This window comes from Lygodium microphyllum, chromosome 22 (genome assembly GCF_053477565.2).
Source record: "Lygodium microphyllum isolate KBCC chromosome 22, Lygodium_microphyllum_v1.1.10, whole genome shotgun sequence".
In the NCBI taxonomy this organism is placed as follows: Eukaryota; Viridiplantae; Streptophyta; class Polypodiopsida; order Schizaeales; family Lygodiaceae; genus Lygodium; species Lygodium microphyllum.
Window position 1 is genome coordinate 116,938,404 of NC_141156.1, and position 19,892 is coordinate 116,958,295.

The following is a 19,892-nucleotide window of genomic DNA, read 5'->3' on the forward strand; positions in this document are numbered from 1 at the left end:
GTAAAGTATTTAGCTTTTTTAGTTGACCATAGAAATCAACAATGTAAATCATATCATAAATCATGGAAACCTTTTTTTACTAATATTAACCACATTTATTAGTATTCCAAAAACCAAGCCTAATATGAGCTAAGCATTATTTGGATAGTGCATGTCCATCGTTTCTTGAATTGTGTTAAGTTGATATGTACCTTACTATTTATAGTGTATGTTTTACATATCATGGATGTAATGAGTCATTTAACCATGGATTTAACCATGATATTGTACTTTGCACTCCTGATGCTCAAATGAATGTGCACAAAGTGAAGGATATGGCAAGGAAGAAATCAAGTAGTCATACCCTCAAACATGTTAAAGGATATCACAATAGCGTTGGATCCTTAAGGATCTTACGCTACTTAAATGCCATTGAGAAAGAAGTAAAGGCATTGTCCGAAAATCAAAGTGACTAAATATCTTTCTCTAAAAACTTTGATGATCATTTGTAGCGAGTTGAACAAACATTACAAGAGAAATATGATGCCAAGTTAACTAATGTAGCATGTTTACAAAGTGAGATGGAAGAAATAAGGGGATACATAGGTGAAATATGTGAGCACATTCAAAAAATGTGGCTAATAGAAACCTCTGGAGATCATGAGGAGAAGTTATTTCAACAAGCCAAAAGTAGTAGCTATATCAAGGGTGGAGTATGTGAGTTGCTTGCTCGTAGATATGCCAACTTGCATGGATCAAAGACTGTTTCCCTTGATCCGGTTTGCCTTATTTCAAGTTTATCTCAACAAATTTCAACCATGTTAACATAGATGAATTGTAACATGGCTTCATCCTCAAAGCCATAGTTTAGTGGACATTTTTAATCATCCTCTTCATATTAATGAACAATCGAGTAGAAGGATTTAAAACTCTAATTGAATTTCCAAATTTGCTAATATGTTCAACTTTTTTTATCTTCAATAATAACTTGATATAGTACGAAATTAATAATTTCAAATCATATTATTATAATATATATTTTCTTCATATTTTCTCTTAGATTTACTATAATATATGATGCTTCCAGTATGTTATGTTTTGCTTGATGTATTTGCCTAGGCCTCCATTCATATACTCTCTTAATACTCTAGTCATGTTTTTTGTTTGCAATTTCATACCTAGATCAATTGTAACATGGCCGCCATTTATACACACTCATGTTATTTGAATCTTTTTTTTATTTGCACTTTCTCTAGTTTTTTATTAAGGCAAGGTAATAAATCATCATACTAATTTGGTTTGTACTATATTCTCTCTTAGGTTTCCTTTCATGATAGTGCTCCTCTCGGTATATGCATTACATAGGGATTGTGCCTTGAATGTGTGCGAACATATTTTCAATGTTATTAGATGTAAACATAGGCACAATGCAAGAGTTAGAGCAAAATTGTACTAGCTACATGTAGCTAATTCATGTATCCAATATATGCATATATCTATGTGTGCAAGAGAGAGATATAAATGCAATGCCATTTTTAAGAGACAAGTTCATTCTATGTATTTATTACCTTTGGATATGAGCATGGCCTTTGTTAATGATCAAGGACATGGTGGCTGCACAATCAATTTTAGCTTGCAAGTTGTGATTGGAACTATGAATCAAACTTATGAGTATGATGCAAATTCTCATAGATTGTCAACTATCAATGGTGAAATGCTAGCTTTAGAAGTGCACCTAGTGTTACTGAACACAACGTAGTTGACATTAGTTAAATAACTAATATAAATATAAGTAATACTAATGTTGAGATGGCATATGGGCAAGGCAGAAATAAACACCCAATGTTTTCTGAAAATTGTGGATTTTGTTATATTCTTCATGAAATGCCAACCTTGGAAGTTCATCCATCAACAACCATTCTTCTATATCAAGAACTACCTAATGCACAATATTGGAACACTATGCAAGGATTGTCAATTTTGCATGGCCAAGCTATGGTGCTCAGAAACAAAGAGTGTACACTTTGTTTTGATAGCCTCTTGACAGGAAAACATTGTTGTAGAGGTGGAAAAGTATTTTTACCATCTTTATAGCTACCATCACAACCTCTACGTAATTTGTTGGGTGGCTCATATCCACATATTAGAGAATTTAAAAGGAAAATATGTGCTTGCAATAATACTCTCACATTTGTTTCAATGGATGTAAGAATAGATGAGCTTTTACCTCACTATGAAAGTAGTTATACTTTTTGAGTTCATGGATCAATATATTATCGCATTGATTCTCTCTTACTGAATGTGAATGAAAATGAGAGGCCAAAATTTACACAAATTTATATTTATGATATTGAACACAAGCTATCAAGTCATATATGGGTAATATCTAGGTTTCTACCTAATTTGTAGGAGAAGCTTTGATGTATGATGCATGATCATAATGTTTATGTAAAAGCATTTAGATCAATGGGTGCATGTTTGCAAGCCTACCCATGTGTGGATGTAAGAATGACTATTTTTGAGAGTTGTGCTAGACAATATTCTATTCTGACTATAAGCTAGGTTGTTGCAATGACACATGGACACAAGGTGATGAGAATATAATTGATTATCATAATATTCATGTTTACACTTGCCAAGGATGTTGTGTTACCATATCTAACTTACATCAAGCATATATACCTCTATGTTATATGTTATTTTCTTTCCAAATGGAGAGGATGGATGGCATATTAGAATTCATTATAGAGATTTATATTATAGATTCTATTGTCCTTCAAAACAAGGATTGTGTTACTAAGTTATAGTTCTATGCTTTTCAACTTCAAGTGTGTGATGATACTAATGCCATGTCTCTTGTATGGTGGTCCTTTACTACAACAATACATTGCTTATGCTTATTACAATATTGAGCAATGTAGATTAGCTTGGCATCGTCATAATTAAGTAGATTTGTGAACAAATTTATATAGAGGATTGATAGATATAGTCAATGGATGCAATTGAGAATCGTATTTGTGGGATTGTTGTAGGAAAAAAATAGTATTGTCATCTTCTTTTATAGGTGGACCAAGGTTCATGCACAAGTTATATCAAGATGCTATGGCCATTGTATGGAGCAAGGGAAAACTAGATCTATTTGTAACCATGACATGTAGTCCTAAGTGGATAGAAATCATAGATGCTTTCGTCATAATTAAGATACTTTGCAATCAAAATTATACAGAGGATTGATAGATATGGTCAATGCAATGGATGCAATTGAGAATCATATACTCTTATGGAAAAAAAATAGTATTTTCGTCTTCCTTCACAGGTGGATCAAGGTTCATGCACTAGTTATATCAAGATGCTATGGCCATTATATGGAGCAAGGGAAAACTAGATTTGTTTATAACTATGATATGCAATCCTAAGTGGATAGAAATCAGAAATACTTTGTTGCTTGGCTAGACTACATATAATCGCCCAAATCTTACTACTTGAGTTTTCCATGGAAAACATAAGGATATGATACAATCAATAATAAAAAAGCATATCTTTGGCAAGGTTTATCTCATTTTGTGATATTCTATGATAGAATTCCAAAAGAGAGGATTATCTCATTCTCATATACTATTGATATTAGAGCCACTGTGGTTTAAACCTACTAAACCAAAACACTATAATAGATTAGTGTGTAAATTTTAAATAAAAATAAAATTTTGTATTTATATCACTAAATGCAACATACATGGTCACTGTAGGGTGTTTAATGGAAAAGGTCCTTGCATAAGGGATGGTCGATGTACAAAGGGATATCCAAAAAAATGTCCATTCAACTACTGTTCATAATATTAGTTATCCTATATACAAACAATGAGATGATGAAAATAAGCTCAATGTGAAAGTAATATCCTAGATAATTGATGGATTTGGCCATACAATCCTTACTTGAGTCTAAAATACAATACACATATAAATGTAGAGGTATGCTCCACAATTGATGCAGTTAAATATTTGTACAAGTATATTTATAAGGGCCATGATCGTGTGACCATTAGACTAACAGCTACACATGGTTCCACATCAAATGAAATGGGCAAGCAAGATATATATGAAATTGAGAGCTATTTAGATGGGCGATACATTTATGCTTCCAAAGTATGTTGGTGAATATTTAAGGACCAACTTCATGATGAGAAGCCATATATTCAATGCTTGCAAGTTGACTTACTTAATGAAAATAGTGTTACTTTTTGTGACTTAAATAATGTTCGTGAGGTGATAGAAAATTTAAATGCTCAAAAAACAACTCTCATGGAGTGGTTTACTTGCAATTGTATGCATCCTAAGGCTAACACACTTCTATATCAAGAGTTTCTAATATATCGGGTTTGGAATGCACAAAGGAAAATATGGACAAAGAGAAAGCAAGAAAACACATGTGGTCGGATCTATTTTGTTGCTCTTGTATGTGGAGAGATGTACTACTTACATCTACTCCTTACTGTGTGCAGGGCTACACTTCATTTGAGGTCTTGTATACAATTGATGGTGTCATCTATTCTACTTTTAAGAAAGCTTGCATAGCAAAAGATATGTTGGTAACCAATGAAGAATGGCATATGTACTTGCAGGAAGCTACATTGATGCAAACTAGCATATAGTTAAGGGTTTGATTTGTCTCTATTTTGATACTTACACTACATTGATGCAAACTAGTATATAGTTGAGGTTTTGATTTTTTGATATTTTGTAAGTTGACATGACTTGGTCAACTTTGGGAATTTTTTTAGTGCCACTCACAAAGAATATAATATATCGATTATCTTTGCAAAATAGACCAAATGTTTATTTGTAGGATAAGGCTACTAATGAAGTATTGTTTTATATGTAATAGCTTTTTTGTCAACATGGTTGCACCTTAGCTGACTATCCAAGATTACATGCGGTGAGGATGTATCACTATGCAAGCTCTTTAATGTAGGATGAATTGATTTATGACAAAATGGAAGAAGAGAAAACTTTATTTGCTTTGGAAACTATGCTTAATCATGGACAAAGGAATGCTTTTCTAGCTATAGTAAATGTTATTGATAATGGTTTAGGTGAAATGTTCTTTAGATGGTCTAGGTGGTTCAAGAAAAACATTCCTCTTCAAATTCTTATTAGCAAAGTTACATAGTTAGGGTTGCATTGCCTTGGCCACAATGTCTTCACGATTGCAATTTATGCCAATAAATATCAAACAATATTATAGTATTGTTTCTCATGTAGAGACCAATGAGAACTCCTTCCTATACTTTGTGGAACATCTTAATTCTCTTGAACTTGGTGGAGGTATTCTTCCTCATATCTTGCTATTAAAGATAAATGTTTCAATAATGTTGCTTAGAAATTTGAATCTTGCTAAAGGTTTGTGCAACGACACTAAACTTATATGCAAGGCATTTAATAGAAAGGTCATTGAGGCTGAGATAATAATATGAACCAATGTTGGGGAAAGAGTATTCATCCCAAGAATAAACTTTATCCCACCTACATTACAACTCCCTTTCTCTATGAAACGTATGCAATTTCCTATCCATTTAGCATTTGCAATGAGTTAATAAATCTCAAGGACAGACACTATCATATTTGGGGTTAGGGGTCAGTCTTTACTCATGGGCAACCCTATGTTGTGTTCTCTCAAGTAAAATCGCCACATGGATTGAAGGTCATGCTCAATGAGAAAGAGGAAATAGTAGATAGCACTATCAACATTATATATAAGGCAATAGCCTTTCATTTCCTACTTTGACAGCTTGTCAATATTTGTCTGCAGTGTGAAGCCTTTTGTTGCTTGCTTCAAGACTTTAGTACTTATCTTCTTAAGAACATATTACAAGATGTCATGTCTTGCAATCAATTTTTTTTGGAAAGATTGTGTTGTTTGGAGATGATTTTAGATAGATCTTGCCTGTTGTGATCAAAGGTCATAAGGATATTGTAAGTGCATCCCTTTGTTACTCAATTTTGTGGCAACATGTAGAAATATTAAAGTTGACATAGAACATGTGAGTGTGTCCTAATGATGACTCTATGGGGTATAGACTTCATTAGGTGGCTTCAAGGTATTGGAGATGGTATGGCCTTAATAGATGCTATTAATAGAGTTACAATGCTTGCAAGCATTGTTATACAAGGGGGATTAGTTGGGGATCTCATCGTCCGCACGCACGCATGCATGCACATAGACACACACGCATGCACGCACGCACACACGCACACACACACACACACACACACACATTTTCAATGTACATGATCAAGCAACTTTCTTTGATAAAAGGATGATTCTTACTCCAATGAATGTAGAGGTGGAATAACTAAATTTACAAACATTGCATTTGATGTTAGGAGATATGAGGGAGTATTATAGTGTTGATATTATAATGGATACAAGTGATAATACATTTCTCGAAGGTGGATTTCCACCGCATTCATTGCGCTTGAAGATCAATGCTTCCAAACTTGAATACTGTCATGTGACTTGTCTTCAAATGAGGTTGATATGCAAGACTTTGGAAGTTGAGTTAATTACATGTACAAACATTAGTGTCAAAGTATTCATTTTCAAAGAATCAAATTTGTTCTCACAATCTTGCACTTTTCCTTCCCTATGAGGTGATGACAGTTTCATATACGATTAGCATTTGCAATGACTATTAACAAGGCTAATGGATAGGCTTTGACTTGAATAGGGCTCTATCTTAAAAGCCTTGGTCTTCATGCATGGGTAGCTATACATGGCATTTTGTCGAATGAAATCCTCTATTGGACTAAAAATCTTACTAGAAAATAATGATTGTCATGTGGTTTTTATTGTTAATATTATGTACAAAGAAGTCTTACAAAGAGTGTAATCATATCCTGCTTATTGTAATGAGTTTCACCCTTGATTGCTTTAAACATTATTGCTATTTCTAGACTCTGTGTTTTTTACTGTTAATATTGTGTACAAAGAAGTCCTACAAACAGTGTAATCATATTTTGCTTATTATAATGTGTTTCACCCTTTATTGCTTTAAACATTATTGCTCTTTCTAGACTCATTTCATATCTCTTTGTTACATATTTTTACATTTATTTTGTAGAAAAATAAAGATCTTGGTGTTTGGTTTACTACATGCATCTTAGACTCAAATGAGATTGTAGGAGAAATTTCTACCTTTGGCATAAGAACCTAAAATATATGGATATCTTGCACATGTGGTTGAGCATCTTTAGAGTCTTCCATGTGTTCAAAGATTTGAAGGCCTATTTATTGAGATTATTTGTTACAATAGGTATGTGCAGTGTTATTATGTGGCACCCCCTATCTACAACTACATTGTGTCTTGGTCACACTCAAGGCATATTCCTCCTCGATGGCAATGATGGGAGTGTCATGACTTGTGTTGCTCAATTGTGCTACATTAATTGAATACTAGCATGCCGCGCATGCTTCGCGCGCATAGAATGCTAGGCCGCGGCAAGCGAAGTTCGCACGGCAACTTCACTCAACAATCCATTTCTCATCTTTCTCTCTCCTCTTTTTCCTCTCTCTCTCTCCCCCAAATTCCCTATGTCTATTTCTCTCTCTCTCTCTCTCTCTCTCTCTCTCTCTCTCTCTCTCTCTCTTTTCTCTCCCCGCTTTTCTTCTCTCTCTCTTTCTCCTTTTATTCTCCCCCCTCTCCTCTTTTCTTTCTCTCTTCCTCTCCTCTTTTTTCCTTTTCTTCTTCTTCTTCTCTCTCTCTCTCTTCATTCTCTTTTTAATTTTTTTCTTTTCTCTCTCCTTTTATTCTCCCCCCTCTCTCCTCTCTTTTCTTTCTCTCTCCCTCTCCTCTTTTTTCCTTTTCTTCTTCTTCTTCTCTCTCTCTCTCTTCATTCTCTTTTTAATTTTTTTCTTTTCTCTCTCCTTTTATTCTCCCCCCTCTCTCCTCTCTTTTCTTTCTCTCTCCCTCTCCTCTTTTTTCCTTTTTTTCTTCTTCTTCTTCTCTCTCTCTCTCTCTCTCCTCTCCTTTTCTTTTCTCTTTCTCCTCTATTTTTTATTCTCTCTCTTTTTAAATTTTATCATTTCTCTCTCATAATTGTCTCTACATGTTCTCTCTCTCTTCTTCTTATTATTATTCTTCTTCTTTCACTTTCTTTTCCCCCCTCCCCCTTAGTCTCTCTTAAAGTATGTAAATTTTATCTTTTTCCTATATATAATTCTCTCTCTTCTTCTCCTCTTTCTCTCTCTCTCTTTCTCTGCCCCCTTTTCTTCTTCTTCCCTTTCTCCTAATTTTCCTTTTTTTCTTCTCTCCCTCTCTCCCTTTTAAATTTTATATTTTTCTTCTCTCCTCTCTCTTTTAAATTTTATCTTCTCTCTCTCTCTCTTCCCCCCTCTCTCCTTCTCTCTCCTCTCTTTTCCTTTGTTCTTTTCTTCTTCTCTCTCTCTCTCTATTAAATTTTATATTTTCTCTCTCTATAATTATCTTTATTTCTTTTAAATTTTATCTTTCCTCTCTTTATAATTCTCTCACTGTGTTCAAATTCTTTCTCTTCTTCTTCTTATTTTCTCTCTCTCATTTTCTTATCTCTGTCTCTCTCCCTCTCTCTCCTCTCTTTTGCTTTTTTCTTTTCCTCTCTCTCTCTCTTACATTTATATTTCCTCTCTCTATAATTCTCTTTCTCTCCATTCCCCCTCTCCCTCTCCTCTTCTATTTTTTTTTGCTCTTTCTCTCTCTCTCTCTCTCTCCTTATTTTAATTAAACAAAACGTTTACATTAAAAAGTTTAATCTAACATAGAGAGAGAGAGAGAGAGAGAACCTAGGCCCTATACATGAGAGAGAGGGGGGAGGGGGAGAAGAAAAATGTTTAATTAAAAAAAGACTATTCTCTTTCCTCTTTCTCTCCTTCTCTCTCCGTCTTTATCTTTTTATCATTCTTCTTCTTCTTCTCTCTCTCTCTTTCTCTTTTATTCTATCTCCTCAAAGTGTGTGAAAAACTATATTTGAAAAAATTTAAATTAAAAAAAGCTTTTAAAATATTTAATTAAAAAAAGTTTAAATTAAAAAGTTAAATCTAACACATTGAGAAAGAGAGAGAGAGAGAGAGAGAGAGAGAGAGAGAGAACCTAGGCCCTATAGATGAGAGAGAGAGGGGGAGGGGGGAAGAATTTAATTAAAAAAGGGGATGGGAAAAAGAAAGAGAGATTATAAGTGAGAGAGAGGGGAAGGGGTTTTAATTTAAAAAAGGGAGGTGAGAGGGGGAAGGAAAGCTTTAATGAAAAAAGGGAAGGGGAAGAGAAAATGAGATATTGCAAGTGAGAAAGAGAGGAGGGGAGAGGGTTTTGATTGAAAAAGAGAGGTTTGGAAAAGAGGGTAGGTCCGGGAAGCCCTCGGAGGTTCGGGGCTTTGTGAACCTATAGCTAAAATAATACTAGCATTCCACGCGTGCTTCGCGCGCACAAAATGCTAGGCCGCTTCGCGGCAGCTTCACTGCCTTGAAGCGGCAAGCAAAGCTACTGTGCTATCGCACGGCAACTTTGCTTAACAATCCATTTCTCATCTTTCTCTCTCCTCTTTTTCCTCCCTCTCTCTCTCCCCTAAATTCCCTATGTCTAATTTTCTCTCTCTCTCTCTCTCTCTCTTTCTCTCTCTCTCTCTTTTTCTCACCCTGCTTGTCTTCTCTCTCTCTCTCTCCTTTTATTCTCCCCCCCTCTCTTCTCTTTTCCTTCTCTCTCCCTCTTCTCTTTTTTCCTTTTTTTTTTCTTCTTCTCTCTCTCTCTCTTCATTCTATTTTTAAATTTTTTCTTCTCTCTCTCTCCTTTTCTTCTCTTTGCGGTTTTCTTCTCTCTCTCTCTCTCCCCTCTTTTCCTTCTCTCTTTCTCTTCTATTTTTTATTCTCTCTCTTTTAAAATTTTATATTTTCTCTCTCTATAATTCTCTCTATATGTTCTCTCTCTCTTCTTCTTCTTCTTTCACTTTCTTTCCCCCCCTCAGTCTCTCTGAAAGTATGTAAATTTTATCTTTTTCCTATATATAATTCTCTCTTTATGTTTATATTCTCTCTCTCTCTCTCCCTCTCTCTCTCTCTCTCTCTCTCTCTCTCTCTCTCTCTCTCTCTCCCCCTTTTCTTCTTTTCCCCTTTCTCCTAATTTTCTTTTTTTTCTTCCCTCCCTCTCTCCCTTTTAAATTTTATCTTTTTCTTCTCTCCTTCTCTCTCTTTTAATTTTTATCTTCTCTCTCTCTCTCTCTCTTCCCCCCTCTCTCCTTATCTCTCCCTTCCTCTCTCTCTCAAAAATATTTAAAATTTAAAAAGAAATTTATATTTTCTCTTTTTTTCCATCTCTCTTCATCTTTTCCTCTTTCTTCTTCTTATTTTTCTTCTCTCTCTCTTTCTCCCTTCTCCTCTCCTTTTCTTCTCTCTCCTCTTTTTTCCTTTTTTTATTCTCTTTAAATTCTTTATTTTCTCTTTCTTTTAAATTTTATATTTCCTCTCTCTCTATAATTATGTTTGTGTTTAAATTCTCTCTTCTTCTTATTTTCTCTCTCTCATTTTCTTCTCTTTATCTCTATCCCTCTCTCCTCTCTTTTTTTTTCTTTCTCTCTCTCTCTCTCTCTCTTAAATTTTATATTTCCTCTCTATATTATTCTCTTTCTCTATGTTCCCCCTCTCTTTCACTCCCTCTCATCTTCTTTCTTTTTTGCTCTTTGTATATATATATATATATATATATCTCTCTCTCTCTCTCTATTTTAATTAAAAAGAAAGTTTCACTTTTCTCTTTTTCCCCATCTCTCTTCCTCTTTTCCTCTTTCTTCTTTTTACTGTTCCTCTCTCTCTCTTTCTCTCCCATCTCTCCTCCCCTTTCCTTCTCTCTCCTCTTTTTTTCTTTTTTTATTCTCTTTAAATTATTTCTTTTCTCTTTCTTTTAAATTTTATATTTTCTCTCTCTATAATTCTCTCTGTGTTCAAAATCTCTCTCTTCTTCTTATTTTCTCTCTCTCATTTTCTTCTCTCTGTCTCTGTCCCCCCTCTCTCCTCTCTTTTCCTTTTTTCTTTCTCTCTCTCTCTCTCTCCTAAATTTTATATTTTCCCTCTCTATAATTCTCTTTCTCTTTGTTCCCCCTCTCTCTCCCTCTCTCTCCTCTTCTTTCTTTTTTGCTCTTTGTATATATATATATATATATATATATCTCTCTCTCTCTCTCTCTCTCTCTCTCTCCCCTTATTTTAATTTAAAAAAGTTTCTCTTTTTTTATTTTGATTTATTTTCTCTTTCTTTTAAATTTTATATTTCTTTTCTCTATAATTCTCTCTCTATATTTAAATTTTTTCTCTATAATTTTTCTTCTTATTTTCTCTCTCTCATTTTCTTCTCTCTATCTCTCTCCCCTTTATCTTCTCTCTTTTTTTTTCTTTTCTTCACTCACTCTCTCTTAAATTTTATATTTTCTCTCTCTACCTCTCATTTTCTTCTCTCTAACTCTCTCCTCCTCTCTCCTCTCTATTTCTTTTTTTTTCTCTCTCTCTCTCTCTTAAATTTTATATTTTCTCTCTCTATAATTCTCTTTCTCTTTGTTCCCCCTCTCTCTCTTCTTTTTTTTTGCTATTTCTCTCTCTATCTCTCCTTATTTCAATTAAACAAAACATTTACATTAAAAATTTTAATCTAACACAGAGAGAGAGAGAGAGAGAGAGAGAGAGAGAGAGAAAGAGAACCTAAGCCCTATGCATGAGAGAGAGGGGGGAGGGGGAGAAGAAAAATGTTTAGTTAAAAAATACTATTCTCTTTCCTCTTTCTCCCCCTTCTCTCTCCATCTTCTTCTTTTTATCATTCTTCTTCTTCTTCTTCTCTCTCTCTCTCTCTCTCTCTCTCTCTCTCTCTCTCTCTCTCTCTCTCATTCTATTTCCTTCTCAAAATGTGTGAAAAACTATGTTCGAAAAACTTTAAATTAAAAAAAGCTTTTAAAATTTTTAATTAAAGAAAAGTTTAAATTAAAAAGTCTAACACACACATAGAGAGAGAGAGAGAGAGAGAGAGAGAGAGAGAGAGAACCTAGGCCCTACACATAAGAGAGAGAGGGGGAGAGGGGAAGAATTTAATTTAAAAGAGGATGGGGAAAAGAAAGAGAGAGATTATAAGTGAGAAAGAGGGGAATGGGTTTTAATTTAAAAAAGGGAGGTGGGGGGGGGGAGAGGCTATAATGAAAAAATGGAAGGGGAAGAGAAAATGAGTTATTGCACGTGAGAAAGAGAGTAGGGGAGGGGGTTTTGATTGAAAAAGAGAGGTTTGGAAAATGGTAGGTTCGGGAAGCCCTTTGGAGGTTAACCTATAGCTAAAATAATGTAGTAGTAAGAAGTAAGATGGATATCAATCAAGGTATTTCTTTGCCTTCATTGTAATTTGTTTTGTTATTTGGTGTGTTCACAAAATCTTCTCTTACTAATCTTATGTTGTTGCAGCACATAAAATGTTTTGCAAAGAAGTAAAGTCCACATGCGATGCTTTAATTGAAATTTAATTACCTCTGCATGTGGAAATGAGGAAGCTTGCTATTAGTGATAGTAATGCTCGTAAAAGAAAACTATTTGAGGACTAAATGATAAATTTGATGTTTGCTTTATATTGCATTTATGTATAGGCAATCTACATTGAGATTTCACTCCATTTTCCAAACCTCCCTTTTTTAATCAAAACTCCCTCCCCTCCTCTCTTTCTCACGTGCAATATCTTATTTTCTCTTCCCCTTCCCTTTTTTCATTAAAGCGCCCCCTCCCCCCTTGTAAGGGCTTTGTAGCTATACCATGTTGTTGCTATCGATTGCACCTATCTAGGGAGTAGTAGTGACTCAAAGCCCTGCCTTGTTTCCACTCTACGTGTGATTCCATATACCCAGTGGTGAACCCTCTTATGTGTGGCGTCATGAGGGTGTAGTCTTGGGATGTGTCTATGTTATCCTGCTTTTTGGATTGAATAATACAAGAGTATACCTTGAGCTCATATATCGTGTTACTTTTCTGTGCCGTGTTGAGTGTGTAATGAGTGCAGGTTTATCACACTTGGTATCAGAGCGACTCTTACTTGGAGTGAAGGAGTGCTCACGGAAGCAGGAGGAAAGATCCAGTGCCCCGAAGAAATCGAATTCGTAACGACCCACAGCGCGACGCCCCGCGTCGTGTCGCCCCATGTCACGACGCCCTGTGTCGTGACGCCCCAACATCGGCATCCCACTGTCTAAAGACGTGACGCAGCTTCCCCACAGCACGACCCACACCACCACAAGGCGAAACGCGACTTCCCCGCGTCGACACCACCACCAACCACATGGAGGACGAGAGGGAGAATGTCACTCTCCCAACAATGGAGGAGAGGAAGAAAAGTAGAGGGCAAGAATGGAGAGTGGCCCAAGAGGAGAAGGTAGCCGGACTAGAAAGACAATTAGATGGTATGTCAGGCATGTTGGAGTCAATATGGAGGAACATGCAGATGAAGGAAAAGGAGGAAGAAAGGAGAAAAAAACTAGAAGTAGAGCAGGGCTATAGAGAATAGGTGATATAACAACAAGAAGAGGAGAAAAGACACAGAATGCAAGAGGAGATGGATAGAATGGGTAGAGAGGAGACATCTATGAGGGCGCAAGATACAAGGAAGGAGAATGAGAAAGTAGTAGAATTAGGAAGCAAAAAGAAAGACAAGAAGAAGGAGAAGAAGCACCACCGTAAAGAAGAGGAAGATAGTGATAGTTCAGAAGATGATTATGGAAAATTCAAGATGCCCCAACTAGCCAAGTACAAGGGAGAGAGAGATGGGTTGGTTCTAAAGAAATGGATCGCAGAGGTAGACAGGTACTTGAAGTATTCACGAATAACCGAAGATCGGAAGGCGGAGGTGGCAGCCATTTACTTGGAGGAGGACGCTGCCAGTTGGTACCTATTGGAACAAGAGCAGGGCCACACCATCTTTTCGTGGGAAGAACTCCAGGAAGAATTGAAGGACTACTTTATTCCAAAGATGGAAAAATTCAAAGTGAGAGATGAATGGAGGAACCTCAAGCAAACATAGGGAAAGATGAAAGAATATGTCAGCAAATATAGGCAGATCATGCTGTAGCTACCAAACATGGATACAGACACTAAGCTACATGGATTTTTGTTTAGGATGCAAGAATGGGTTAGAAGAGATGTGGAGAGACAGGAGCCAATAAGCTTAGCAGAAGCCATGAGAATGGCCGAACGACTGGTGGACCTGGAAGGCAGAAGAACAGCACAAGGGAATAAAATCAGGTTCAACAACACCTTCAACAACAACAACTCATGGAACCAAAGGCCCGGTGCTCCTAGAGGGGCATTCACAGATGCAAGGAGCCAAAATACCACCGCCACCATGGCCGTATCACAAACCGCCTTAGTACCAAGAGGAGCAGCAGGAAGATGGGGAAACAATCACTATAGGCCAACCCCTAGCACATCGCATGGGCCCGCAGGATCAAATACGTCATGGTGGAGACCCCCAGGCCCGTCCATCGGAATCAGATGCTTCAAATGTGGGGGTCCACACTACCAAAACAAATGCCCAATAGAAGATACAACTTCATCAAGTGGATCAAGGGTGAATGCAACTAGTGCATATGGAGGAGAAGAACCACAACCACTCCGTATCCAGGAAATCCCAAATGGGAGTGAAGAAAGCATGGACCACCCAAGGGTAGGGTCAGTTAGCACCCGACCCCAATACATGGTAGTGAGAGTAGCAGCAATCCACCATCTATACATCAAAGGCCGAGTGGGCGAGGGAAACCAACCTATCATGGTGGACACATGAGCAACACACAACTTCATGACACCAGGGTGTGTAGCAAAACATGGATTAAAACTATCGAAGGCCTTAGAAGGATTAACAGTAACATTCGCACAAGGAGAAGCCAAGGAGGTGAAACAAGTCTTTGCAGTCCAAGTAGAAGCCGACAAGTGGAAAGCAAAACTCAACTTCTTAGTAATCCCCATGGATGATTTTGAAGTAATACTGTGCTTGGAATTCTATGACAAGTATGTCATTGCAATGTTTGGTAAAGGTGTAAATGAAATGATGCTAGATATGCAAGGAGAAGGCATCAGAGTACCATGTGAAAGAATGCAACTGCCTGACAGGACACCAATCAAAGTGTAGATGAAGGAGAATAAGCCAGGAGTATCGTGCCAAACAGTGAAACCAAATACAACCCAACCAAAGGGCCAGACCCAAAATGCACCAGTCCAGGGGACCGTTATCAGGCCACGTATCATGACATGCAGTGCCAAGCAGGTTGAAAAATCGGTCAAACAAGGAGATATGGTCTATCTATGTATGATCCAACCAATTGAAGAATAAGAAAATGGCAAGAAACCAAAACAACAGAACAGGAACATAGAGGTGGCAGAAATACTGGAAGAATTCAAAGATGTAATGCCAGTCGAGTTACCCAAGGGTCTACCACCCAGACGAGATGTGGATCACAAAATTGAGCTAATTCCAAGGTCTGCCCCACCGGCCTGAGCTCCCTATCGCATGAACCACACTGAGCTCATGGAATTGAAGAAGCAACTACATGAACTAAAAGAACAAGGATTCATTCGCCCTAACAAATCCCCCTTTGGTGCCCCAGTATTATTTGTGAAGAAAAAGGATTGGGGACTTAGACTCTGTGTAGATTATAGGGCTCTTAACAAAATCACCATAAAGAATAAATACCCCATGCCCCTAGTGGAACACCTCTTAGATAGACTGCATGGGGCCAAGTACTTCAGCCGTATTGATCTTAGATCAGGATACCACCAAATCCGCATAGTCGAAGAAGATATCCCAAAAATAGCATTCTGTACCCGATATGGTAGTTTTGAGTGGTTAGTATTAGGTTTCAGCCTAAGCAATGAGCCAGGCACATTTTGTGTCCTCATGGATGGAATCTTTAGACCGGAGATAGATATCTTTGTCATTATCTACATAGATGACCTCCTAGTCTACAGCAAGACCCTAGAAGAGCACAAGCAGCACTTACGCCGAGTTTTTGAGAAACTACGGCAGCATCAGTTATATGCCAAGCCAGAAAAACGTGAGTTTGTAGTGAAAGAGTTGGAGTTCTTAGGCTTTATTGTAGGAGCAGATGGAATCAAAGTGGACCTTAAGAAAGTGGAAGTTGTCCAAAGATGGCCTATACTGAAAACTGTAAGAGAAGTGCGGGAGTTCCTCAGCTTCACAGTATTTTGTCGGAGGTTTATCAAAGACTACAGCCTCATCACTGCCCCCCTCTCCCACCTCACCAAAGAAGATCACTCTTTTACATGGGGAAACGCGCAACAGGAAGCCTTTGAGCAGATGAAGAAGTGCATGAGCCAAACGCCCGTCCTAAGGGTGCCGAACTTCACCAAACCCTTTGAAATCTCTACAGATGCATCTGACTATGGCATAGGAGGTGTACTGGTACAAGAAGGTCACCCCATTGCTTATGAATCAAAGAAATTTACCGATGCTAGAATAAGGTGGAGTACACATGAGAAGGAAATGTTGGCAGTCATCCACTGCCTTCGAAAATGGAAGCACTATGTTCAAGACAAGCATACAATAGTCTTCACTGACAATATCTCCCTCAAATACTTCCAATCCCAACCCAAGTTATCAGCAAAGCAAGCCCGCTGGCTAGACTTCTTAGCCGAATTCGACCTGGAGATTAAGCACAGCTCCACTAACAAGATAGTAGATGCCTTGAGTCGGAAAGCTGACCTGAAAGCTGTCAGTGTGGTCAGCAGCAACTTCATAGAACTCATCAAAGAGGCCCTTGAGCGAGACCAAGAAATGCACAAGATAATCAAGGATGTGAAAGCAGAGAAGACCCCCCATGGAATGTACACCTTAGAGGAGGGTATCCTATTTTTAGGCAAGAGATTGTATATCCCCAACAATGTGGAGTTAAAGAAGCTCATCTTGCATGAGATACATGATGGCAAGATTGGAGGGCACAAAGGGCAAAGCAAAATCTTGGAGGCTCTTAGGAAACAATTCTTTTGGCCAAATATGAAGGAAGAAGTGATAGACTACATCAAAACTTGCCCCACTTGCCAAATGGTCAAAGCATCACAATCAAGACCATCAGGACTGCTACAACCATTACCAGTACCCAACCGCCCATGGGACGTCATCAGTATGGACTTCATTGTGGAACTACCTGAATCCCATGGGTACACAATCATCTTTGTAGTGGTGGACTATTTCTCCAAATAGGCTCACTTCATCCCAACCAAACCACCACTGAATGCCAAGGAGGTAGCACGCCTCTTCTTCACCCATGTATTCAAACTTCATGGCTTACCACCACTGGCCATTGTATCAGATAGAGATGGAAGATTCATGAGCGACATGTGGAAGGAACTTTTCAGGACCCTGGAAACACAATTGAGATTCTCATCATCCTTCCACCCGGAGACAAATGGACAGACAGAACGAGTCAACCAACGCATTGAAGATTATCTCCGAAGCTATGCCCGAGTGGACCAGAAAGATTGGGCCTTGTACCTTGATGTATTGGAATTCCACTATAATAGCTCCATCCACTTGGCAACGGGGTACATCCCCTTCGAGTTAGCCATAGGAAAATAAGTCATTACACCACTGGCCTTAGCATCCGGAGCGGCCAAAGCGGAAGATCAAGATGCATAAGAATTCTTGAAGAAGTGGAGAGACCGCAATGCAACAGCTAAGCAAAGCCTTGAGCAGAGCAAGATCACCATGACAGAGCAAGCAAACAAGAAGAGAAAGGCTGTACTATTTGCCAAAGGAGACATGGTCCTAGTTAGCTTCAAAAACATGTCACTTTCCAAAAACATGACCCCCAAGTTCAATCACCGATACTATGGACCCTATTGAATCACTCAAGTGCTGAACGAAGTCACCTACAAACTGAACCTGCCAGACAGTGTTTGTGTTTATAATGCATTTCATGCTTGTCTTCTGCGCAGGTTCTACCCAGACAACCAATGGGGATGGCGCATACCAATGCTCCATTCCAATGGTCCCTTCGAAGTAGAAGCATTCCTCCGACACCGAGAACAAAGAGGCTTCCCCGAATACCTCACCAAGTGGCGCGGGTGTCCACTCAAGGAGGCTACTTGGATCTCAGAAGCGGAGGCCCGCAAATGCGGAAAGGATGCCTTCGCCCTTTAGCTCAAGGAGAACCCCCCTGCCCCTTCCAACGACCCTTGAGCCTCTCCAGAAAACCCAAAAATAAGGAGGTTCTCAATCATAGACCCAAATGTGCCCCACTCCTCAAATGGAATCGAGTCGAGGGTGGACCCGCATGGTAATAATCAGCAAATAACTCCAGGCAACAAAGCCCCAACTGTCCAGTTTAGATGGGTAGACACTGACCAGCTTGCTAGAAAAGGCTGTGTTAAGACCCCTAAGTCCTAGTGCGGCAGACACTAACCAGTCTGATAGTATAGACTATGTTAAGACCCCGCGGTCCAATTAGACCGACAAACACTGACCAGCTTGCTAGAAAAAGCTGTGTTAAGACCCCGGATAAGTCAAAATAACAAGATGCTACCCTTAGATTGCTGAAGATATCAATCCAGTAAGCGGGGGTGAGTGTAAGGTCTTTGTAGCTATACCATGCCATTGCTACCGATTGCACCTATATAGGGAGTAGTAGTGACTCAAAGCCCTACCTTGTTTCCACTCTACGTGTGATTCCCTATACCCAGTGGTGAACCCTCTTATGTGCGGCATCACAAGGGTGTAGTCCTGGGATGTGTCTATGTTGTCCCGCTTTTTGGATTGAATAATACAAGAGTATATCTTGAGCTCATATATTGTGTTATCTTTCTGTGCCGTGTTGAGTGCGTAACGAGTGTAGGTTTATCACATCCCCCCTCCCCCCTCCCCCTCCCCCCCCTCCCCCCCCTCCCTTTTTTAAATTAAAACCCCTTCCCCTCTCTCTCACTTATAATCTCTCTTTCTTTTCCCTATCCCTTTTTTAATTAAATTCTTTCCCCCTCCACCCTCTCTCTCTCTCATGTGTAGGGCCTAGGTTCTCTCTCTCTCTCTCTCTCTCTCTCTCTCTCTCCCTTTAATTAAATCAAAATTCTTTTTAAATCAAAAGTCTCTCTCTCTCTCTCTCACAGTTAGATTAAACTTTTTAATTTAAACTTTTCTTTAATTAGATATTAAAAAAATCAATTTAAAGTTTTTCGAACATAGTTTTTCACACATTTTGAGAATGAGATAGAATAAAGAGAAGAAGAGAGAGAGAGAGAGAGAAGAAGAAGAAGAAGAAAGAAGAAGGTAAAAAGAAGAAGACAGAGAGAGAAGGGGGAGAAAGAGGAAAGATAATAGTATTTTTTAATTAAACATTTTTCTTCTCCCCCTCCCCCTCTCTCTCATACGTAGGGCCTAGGTTTTCTCTCTCTCTCTCTCTCTCTCTCTCTCTCTCTCTTTGTTAGATTAAACTTTTTAATGTAAACGTTTTATTTAATTAAAATAAGGAGAGAGAGAGAGAGAGAGAGAGAGAGAGAGAGAGAGAGAGAGAGAGAGAGAGGAAAAGAAAAAAGGAAAAGAAAGGAGAGAGATAGATATAAGAAAATGAGAGAGAGAAAATTAAAAAAAGAAGAGAAAGATTTTGAACATAGTGAGAGAATTATAGAGAGAGAAAAGATAAAATTTAAAAGAAAGAAAGAGAATTATAGAGAGAGAAAATATAAAATTTAAGAGAGACAGTGAGTGAAGAAGAGAAAAAAGGAAAAGAGAGGAGAGAGGGGGGGAGAGAGACTAAGAGAAGAAAATGAGAGAGAAAATAAGAAGAATTATAGAGAGAGAATTATAGAGATAGGAAAGATAAAATTTAAAAGAAAGAGAAAATAAAAAAGAGAAACTTTTTTTTAAATTAAAATA